Genomic DNA, 9,521 nt, shown 5'->3' with positions numbered 1-9,521 from the left:
TTGATCACATAAATAGAATAGGCTAGTCAAGACGAGCAAAACTGTGGTTGGCGTGTCGCCGGGGGAGGTTGCACGTGCCCCCACTTGCAACCATGGGTCAATGGGTGGCGGCGTGCATTGAGCATGCGGCCTCATGTGCAGCCGATGCCAGCACGTGCTTTGCATAGTCATCTGACTTTAGCGATTGAAGATGTGGGTTCGAACTGACCCGTTAACCTTGACCCGACTTATTGACTTGACCTAGATGACTGTTGATCAGCCTGAGTTTGACTTGTTGATTCACTCGACCTGGTTCTCCGTTGATTGGATTGGTCAACTGGTCGGACTGGTCGGACCGTTGGCTTAGACTGGTTTGGGTAGGTCTGCGCGTCTGCTTCACACGTCACGCACTCTGGGCGTGCGTACTAGCGCATTCGGACTTCGATGGGGTTATTTTTGGAATCTATGTGTTCATATGGAGATGCTCTACACGGTGATATATATATATATATATATTTATGTTTGGCAGTTTTATGGATGTGAAATTATGTACAGAACCCTAAATACACGTCTTTTTAGAGTATTTTGCGTATTTTTTCTATATTTTTCTATGATTTTGGAAATATAGGTGCAAACTTACATGTATATCATCACATAAATAATGTGTAGAGCATTGATTCATTGATAACATGTATAAGGTTCCACATGTATTAATGAATGGAGTAATGTAATTGGCATGATATATGATTTTAGTGATAAATTGTCAATGTCGCTAAGGATAAAATCATATGTATATAGTGTATGTGAGAAATAAAGTTTATATCCCTAGTGTGAGAAAGCTTCAATGATTCAATTGAGTTGTGACTGCCAAAGTGGCATACTTAATTGGGTTTGAGACATATTAGTCTCGTATAATGATGGAATGTCTCCTATTCTAATGCGTGGTTATACTCCCAAATGAGGTGATTGTGTATTAGTTCATGGAGGCATACATGAACATTATATGATGGAGGAGTGACTGATCCTAATGGTTCATACACCCAAAGGTGATGAATTTATGAAGGTTGAAATATATTCTTATGTCTACTGTTATGTGGTGAGTATATAATTGCATGTAATGTATTATGTCCAAATGTGATTATGTGATGATATATGTAACTATCTAGATGTATACTTGTACGATTTCAAGTTACATAGTTTTCACGTACTGCCAATTATATACATTGCTTGTTATTTTAGTCACCTTATTTGTAATCAATAACTTCATAGCTATTACCACCCGTGGTGGTGGCGTAGGTGGTTGGGCAAGGGAACTTTTCACGAGAGGTCCCGAGTTCGATCCACGGCGTCGTCAAGCGATTTACCTGGCAGGCAAGGGTGGTGGTGGCTCTACCTATCCCTAGGGTTTACTTCGCCGCGAAGTGGCGCACGAGGTTCCCTGGGTCACCAAAAAAAAAAAAAACTTCATAGCTATTGAGGTTTTTACTAGTTCAAATTTTAAGTAGCGAAAAGAGGATTTTTTTTTTTTGTTTGGGAAAAAAACAGTCAGATTTGCCTATTATTCATGAAGCATTCCATTTATGAACACTTGAAAATAGTTTATCGATTGACTATACTATTAAAAAAATGATGGAAACCTTGGTAGCTTGAAATTATGACTTGTCTAATGTTAAGATTAGAACACATCTGCAAGGACTCTTTAAGATGAAATATGATGGTTTTGATGAGGTTAAAGATTACGTTCTAAATATGGTAGATTTGAAGTCTAAAAATCATATTCATAAAAGAACTTATCAAACCAACGGTCATTTTGATAGTCTAGGTCCTAAGATAAAATCCTTCAAAAAGAATTTGTGATTGTTGCTTCTTTTTTAAATAAAATGCCACATAAAGATAAACTGCAACAAATATATAAAACTTGGTTATTTAAATGTGAGCCTATAATTACTGATGCTTTGGCATTATTTATGAATCCAATATTTATCATAAGTCTGTCCCTTAACATAAGACTATCCCTTAAGTGGAAGTCTTTTGAAAACAACCTACAACCTCTTCAACTATATACATGATGTATATATTATTGGGAGTTAAACACAGTTTATACAATCTATTGAACATAATATAGTACTCAACCTTATTTGAATTGGTCAACGTAAAAATAACATTGTTTTTATTTTATTTCAAAAAATAGCTACATGTATTTAAACATGATATGTAAACTAAGCTCCATCTCAAAGAAGGTATATAAAATGTATTTCTTATTAAAACCAAAATCTAAAATTAAAATGATATCTCCCACAAACTCAACGTCGACTTTACCATTGTTTCCCTTGATGAGCTATGATTCACTCTGATTTGGCTTCCTTCGATTTATGAATCCTCTTATACTAAACAACATAATTTGTTGCACTACTATTTAGCCACCATGAACTGGAAGAGTAGAAAGACTGATAAAGTTACTATTCTTTCTACTCTTAAAAATTACCTAAAGACTTGGGGAGATTATAATAAATAAGATGACTATGATAAAAAATAAAACTGCAGTATGAAGTTTTGACCTATTAAAGGTCATTTACATTGGTCTTAGTGGGCTCTATATGGTAATGTTGTGTATAAATTTTTATTTTAACATAGTCATTAATGACTATATCTTCTATACTTGATTAATGAAAAGTTTGAATCTCTATATAAATTCAAGATTTTTTCAGACTAAAATCCAAAAATAATTGGGATAAGTCTTAAAAGTTGTCAGATCTGACCATGGTGGTGAGTATTTTGGGAAGTATGACAATGATGGATGGCTTAAAAGGTCATTTGTCAAATACTTGGAAGATTATGGGATAGTAATTTAGTTTACTATGCCCGAAATTTTGAATATAATGGTGTAGTCAAAAGGTGCAATATCACCCTTATGGAGATTATGAGGAGTATAATTAATATGACTAATTTACTCAGTTTTTTGTGGGGTGACACTTTGAAAGCAATCTTTTCACATACAAAATTGTCTTTCTACCAAAGTTATTCCATTGACTCTTTTTGAGTTATGGACTAGACATAAATCTAATTTGAATCATCTTAAGATTTGAGAGTGTCTTGTAGAAGTGAGGTTCTATAATCCAATATTAAGTATGTTGAAATTTAGAATCACTTGGTATTATTTCGTATCTTACCCAGATCATTTGAAGGGATATCGATTTTAGAACCCCAATAAAGGTACAATAATTGTTGAATCATAGACTGTAAAATTTCTAGAGTTCAATGTAGCCATAAAGGATAGCTACTCTCACACTATTAAGGATAATAGTACGGTGGAGACCACTATCTCTTTGTCTTTGCCTATTTAGATAATTATGGAGTCTTCTACACCACAGACTAAGCTTATTGAGATTTAGGGTACTGTTACTAAGACAATTATTGATGAAGTTTCTCAAGTTTCTCAAGTGCAGAATGAAGTAGTTGTAGCTCAATTCAGGAGATCTATGAGGGAGAGATGATTAGTTATTCTACCAAACTATATAATTTATTTATGAGAGTATGACTATGACATCTATTACATAGTTGATCTAGTGACTTATACAGATGCTGTTTTTTTGTCCTTAATCAGATCTGTAGTTATATGCGATGAAAGACAAGATGCAATCTATGAAACATTATAGTGTTTGGGAACTTGTTTAGCTGCTTGAAGGTCACGAGCTCATCAGCTACAAATGCCTGTATAAGACTAGATTGAGGAGTTTAAAGCCAAACTTGTAGCTAGGTGTTTCATTCAAAAAGAAGGAATGGACTATGAAGAAACATTTTTCTAGTCTCTCATAAATGTTCTTTCAAAGTGATTATGTCATAAGTAACTCATTTTGATCTGGAGTATGGATGTTAAAACTGTCTTTCTAAATGGATATTTTGATAAATAAGTCTATATAGTACAATCTAAAGATTTTGCAGCAAATGATTCGAATAAGCTTGTGTATAAATTGAAAATTCTTATTTATGACCTCAAGCTTTCTAGACAATAGTGCTTGAAGTTTTATAGTATTGTCACTTTGTTCAGTTTTGTTGAGAACAAAACAAATCGATTTATATACTATAAGGTCGGTGGGAGGAAATTTATTTTTTCTCGCACTTTATGTACATAATATCTTGCTTGCAAGCATTGATCTTAAATTATTGCACGAGACAAAGCAAATATTATAAAAATAAAATAATATTGACATGGAGTATCTTGATGAGGCGTTTTTTGTCCTTTGCACTAAGATCTGTAAAGATTATTCTCGCCGTATATTGGGTTTGTCTCATAAAACATATCCTTATCGCATTTTGGAAAGATTTAATATACATCACTGCAAACTAGGAATTGCTTCTATTATTAACGGTGATGAACTGAATTTGTCATAATGCCCCCATTTAGACATTGAGAAAACTCAATTGAAGGATGTATTTTGTGTTAGTGCACTTAAAAGTATTATTTATGCTCAAATTTGCACTAAACTAAACGTTGCTTTTGTGATAGGACTTCTAGGCAGATATTAGTTAAATTCAGGACACGATCACTAGATTACTGCTGAGGAGGTTTTGAGGTTTATAAAGAAGACAAAAGACCATATGCTAATTTACACAAATGTTCAAGTCTTGCGGCTAGCAAATAATTTAGATGCGGACTTTGCTAGCTATTAGGATGACATGAAGTTGACAACGGAATACATCTTTATGTTAATAGGAGTTGCAATATTATTGCAAAGCAAAAAACATAAATCTATGTGATCCTTTACCATGTAAACGGAGTTTATGGCATGCTTTTCATGTTGTTACTCAGGTCATTTGGCCTCGAAACCTCATTAAGGAGTTAACTGTTTTTGACCTTGTAAATGGACCTATACGGTTGTATTAAGATCATAACTCTGTAGTTTTGTTTATTAACAACGACAAAGATCTCAAGGGGTCTAAACATATGACGGTCCAGTTTTTGACCATAAATAAATGGTAAAAAATGGTGACATTATAGTAGAGCATATTTTCACAGATAATATGATTGCAGATCCACTAACTAAAGGCCTTTACCCTTGTGTTCTTGAAGGACATGTCATTAACATGTGCTTAAGAGCATCATGGAATGTTGTTGTTTAGTGGGAGTTATTTCGGTTTTGCTCTAATAAAGTTTACATCTGTGCTTGTTACATTTAGTAACGTTTTGATATGTATCAACTTTTGCATTTAATGACGTATTTATGAAGGTATTATTATTATGTTGAATACATATTGATAAAAATCTCAAGGTATTGTATAAATCTTGAGTGGAGGTTAGGGGCATCCGGTTATTAACCTTAAGCATATGCCTTATTATACATAAAGAAATATTAACCATAAGTATAAGATATATGCGGGTTCATTGAACCATAAATATATTCTCTAGTAGCATAGGTTTTTGTGATATTTAAGATAAGAAAATACTGACTAACAAATGGGATGACACATAAGGTATTACTCTCTATGAGATGTGTTATCCATTTGTTACACTACCATATTGAATCTATATTAATGAAGTTAAAAACACTCGTGACCATGGAAGGCTCTGTGTGTATACATGCAGTTATTGCCATGATTTGATATTTGAGACATTATGGGATATGATTGACTATTAAGAATTATCTCTAGACCAAGGTGCACATATATAATATAATTTCAATTAATACAGCCCAAGTGGGAGAATGTAAGAGTTTTTTCTAATATGGATCACATTAATTGATATTATAATTTATTGTTTATAGGATTGGTGTAAGGTGAGATAGGTTTCTTAACTAATTTAATATGGAGCTGGTTAATATGAGCTGAGTTGAGCTCGACCTGTAATGAGAGAGCCTAGCTGGAAACTCTATAAATAGTATTTAAGTCTCTCCTCTAATCCTTAACACACACAATTATCCTCACAAATGAGTATTTACTAAGTGCTAAGGGTAATGAGTCGTCTTATTAAGTCAGTGAAACAGAAAGTAACGGAGAAGAAGTTCTTGAGTTTAGATTGTTGCTATTTTGCATCAAGAACGATGATCTAAATCAGGTGCGTTAATCTATTAACATAATTACATATGTATTTTTGGTTCTAGTTATGGAGATCTTGGATTGCGCTTTAGCATCTTACATTTGTTTCCTGTTAATACTCATCTGACTATACATAATTTTTAAGTTGCATTGGTTGCATTTCAAATGTATACCCATTTAGAAGTACATGTAGTCCTCTCCTAATAAGCACTTACGTATTACCAACCTTCCGATTTATAAATTGCATTCGTACATTTAGCAAGACAATTCACAATCTTTATCTCGCTCAAACACCTTCCAATTAAATTCACCTATCTCATCTACTCAAGATTTGGACTACAGGCAATCAACAGCACAGAGTAATTTACGTGTAAAGTAGGTGTGATTTAAATTAAAGCAATCCTGATTATAAAAAATAAAATAAAAAATAACTCGAGTCGTCCTCATTTCCATCACATAAATTTAGTAAATCATGCATTATGTCAACATCAAACAATGTGGCTGTGTGCAGTTACCAATTTTAACCTTACGGAATGTGATATAGTTTGGGTTCGAACCAAATTAACAAGAAGAGGCAGGCGGTTTCTTTGGCAGAATGTTCATATTTTGGTCAGCTTTGATACCATTTTAATTGATGATGTGATTGAATACTTGTGGAGATTAGTGGTGTATGTATGCACGATATGTATAAAGTTCTTAATAGAGAAGAGAACATGACGTACGTTGTCAAAGGTCGTTTCAAATAGAATGAGACTTTAGAAAAAAAAAGGGAAATGAATGTAGCACCTTAAGATTATGAACGTTAGTGCACACGATGTGCACCAATCTAAGGCGAATTGGGTGCGAGTTTGTTTGGATTCTGCTGCATTTGACTTAGTTCTATTCCTCATCGTTTGAGAACGTTATTTGCCTATTCTAAGGTTGGTAAGAAGCCTGACGGGATCCTACTGTATCGTGAACATGCAAGATCACTTGTCCGGTAAGGAGGATAAATAGACCTCCCTATCATCTGGGGTGATCGGTTTTGCTTTTCTCATGTTACGGTCAACAGTCATCACGCAGATTGAGGAAGCGGGAGAACCAAAAGAAAGATAGCATTGGAGCTATGGTAGCTTCCTTTATTGATAAAAACAAATCGAAACCAACCAATGAAAGAAGACGATAGTGGCTGCTGGCGGTCGAGCAATGATCAACTATTGTCGCCGAAGGTCCAAGTGGCAGTGGGCAGCAACGGGTGAGGACCAGAGGAGTTTTAGCCAAAGCCATCTTGAGGTTGAATAAGATGAGCAGTAAGAGGAAGGTGTGAGCGAAAAGAAGGAAAAGAAAAACACATCAGAAAAGTCACAAAAGTTAAACATCTTTTTGTTTACGTCAATAGCCGGCTATGATGCATAGCACCGTTGATAATGACTAGATCACTAATCAGAAATTTCATGGAAGATTTGACAGGAAAGACTTGATTGCACTTCAAATTTAAAATTACATTGATTTTATTACCTAACAAATCTTGCATTTTTCGAATGGAACCGGTTAATAAATGTAAGAATATTTTTATGGTGATTCCCTAACAAATATGCCGGGCAACATCAATTGTTATATTCTAAAATTGGAAACCAAAAATAGATAATGACCTCTGTAAGATTCCACACGCTACACTCCAAGTCGATCCAACCTATAAAATATATATGAAAGCACATGAAGGATAAAAATTTATTTTGCTATAGAACAAACCAAATTCCGAGACCGATTCCACATGGACGCAGCATAAACGAAGTTAAATGTCTCGGAAGAGGGTAAACTATTTTTCAAACCCTATCTCAACTCTATTAAGTACTGAAATTACTCGTATCCAAAAACAATTTTCCCGAATTTGATTAGTCTAAGGTTGAAGCTTGTTCGAGAAAACTTCCGTATTTGTTTTGAAGCTGACAAAACGTTTCCATCAGTCTAGTCTGAAAACTTGCAGACTCTTTTATCAAAGTCTAAAGACCGCCGGACTACCAGACTCAAGATTTAAAGTCTACCATCATTGATAGTTTCTAAACTATCGAAGAAGACTTATCCAGAATTGAGTATGGATTTGATTCTATCGACTGAAGAAGATCTCTCGGCTGGATATAGCATCTTGAAATCTATTATTCGTTTTGATTTCAACTTAGGTAATTTAGATCCGTTGATTGGCGAAGCATATTTGGAAAGTTTTACTTATGAAAACCTAGATCTGATTGTATGGACGAGCATGATTGGTGGGCTATCGTCATATTTCTTAAATAACTCGAGATCTCCCTAATTGATTCTGTCCAACAGGTAGATTAGAAAAGCTCATTTGGAAAGTGCCAACGATTATAAATGCATAGAGGAGTATATAAGGAAAATGTTCCAGTTATTCGAGTGTGTGCGCGATAGATAAATTCCAAAGTCTGAAGCTCTTGTTCTTTATCAATTCAATTGTTGAGCGAAAACTTGTACTCAAAAGAGACTTTATACATTTGTGAGACCTTGAGAAAGTGTAGCCGAGTCTCTACACTGTGGAATCAAGGACGTACTACTGTAACGACTCTTTTGATTCATAGTGAAATCCAGCCGGTAGGCTGTCAGTGCGGGAGAGTGAACGTAGACTTGGATTAAGTCGAATCACTATAAAATTTGTGCTCTTATTCTCTTCTCTAAACTCTTTTACTTTACTCATAACTTTATTTATTTGCTCGTTTCCATTTTAAAGTCTACTGTTAAATAGAGTCAGGTTAAACGTAAGATTTTACATTGTACTTTGCAAAAGTTTGGTTTCGCACCTATTCACCCCTTCTAGGTACTCCGATTTCGCACCTATTCACCCCAAGGAACTTCCCAGGTCACAAGGAGGTGCTCCGGTTCTTGCGCAGCTTCGCAGAGGATTCTGGGGCTGATCGAATTGTTCGCTTCAGGCACGAAGTGGTGCGGGTTGAGCAAGCTGTCGAGGGAAGACGGACCAGTGGGGGGGAGGAGGCGGCTGGCGTGGATGTGTTTTGAGGCTGTGGTGGTTTGTAACGGCAAGAACACCCAACCAAAGATTGCTGAATTTCCAGGCACATCGTCTGGTGTAATATTATCCTTGTCGAATTGTTGGTTTTTGTTCCCCAGCTTTTTTTTTTCTTGTCTAAATTAGTTGGCATCGGTTTTAATTTTATATTAATGTGCCAGTGGGCTTCATTTTCAATCCAGGTATATTAATGTATTCAGCGTGCAATATATTACACACTTCTTGAAATTGTGATAAAGAAGAAAGAAAACATGCATCATAATAGAGTTTGAATTTTGACGGGAGAATTACTTGAAAAGTCCTAAATCTATTATGATTATCTCAATTCAGTTTTAAATCTTTTTTTTTGTCAATTGAATCCTAAACATTTTTGCATTCATACCAATTTGTTCTATTTGATCAATTTGGGCCACAAATTGTCGACATGGATATCGGTTGTCTTATATAGTATATAGTCTATGCTAATGTAGATAATTTTTTTTTAGTCTCT

The sequence above is a fragment of the Eucalyptus grandis genome, chromosome 4 (genome assembly GCF_016545825.1).
Source record: "Eucalyptus grandis isolate ANBG69807.140 chromosome 4, ASM1654582v1, whole genome shotgun sequence".
Lineage (NCBI taxonomy): Eukaryota > Viridiplantae > Streptophyta > Magnoliopsida > Myrtales > Myrtaceae > Eucalyptus > Eucalyptus grandis.
This window is presented reverse-complemented; position numbering follows the sequence as displayed.